Genomic DNA, 717 nt, shown 5'->3' with positions numbered 1-717 from the left:
CCAACAAAGAAAATGACTTTCCATAGATAAGCATTTCCTTGACTTTTAAAATAACTGACTAATACAATATTTGTCCTCTTGTGATTGACTTATTTCACTCAGCATAATGTCCTCCAAGTTCATCCACATTAGGCAGTGTTTTGCAGATTCTAAATTATTCTTTATGGTTGCATAGTATTCCATTGTGTGTATGTACCATAGTTTGGATATCTATTTCTCAGTTGATGGACACCTAGGTTGTTTCCATCTTTTGGCTATTGTAAATAGTGCTGCGATGAACATGGGTGTGCATATGTCTGTTCTTTTCATGGCTCTCACTACTTTAGGATATATACCTAGTAATAGAATAGCTGGGTCAAATGGGATTTCTAATTCCAACTTTTGAAGGAATCGCCATACTGCTTTCCACAATGGTTGTACCATTTTACAGTCTCACCAGCAGTGTTTGAGAGTCCCAAACTCTCCACATCTTCACCAGCATTTGTTATTTTCTATCTTGTTGAACTTTGCCACTAGTGCTGGAGCAAGATGGTATCTCATTGTTGTTTTGAGTTGCATCTCTCTAATGGCTAATGATCATGAACATTTCTTCTTATATTTGTTGGACACTTGAATATCCTCCTTGGTGAAGTGTCTATTAATGTCTTCTGCCCATTTTTTAATTGGGTTGCTTGTCTTTTTCTTATTGAGGTGTTGGAGTTTTCTATAAATTCTAGA

This window comes from Orycteropus afer, unplaced genomic scaffold (assembly GCF_000298275.1).
Source record: "Orycteropus afer afer isolate SDZICR_OR568_19922 unplaced genomic scaffold, OryAfe1.0 scaffold00768, whole genome shotgun sequence".
In the NCBI taxonomy this organism is placed as follows: Eukaryota; Metazoa; Chordata; class Mammalia; order Tubulidentata; family Orycteropodidae; genus Orycteropus; species Orycteropus afer.
This window is presented reverse-complemented; position numbering follows the sequence as displayed.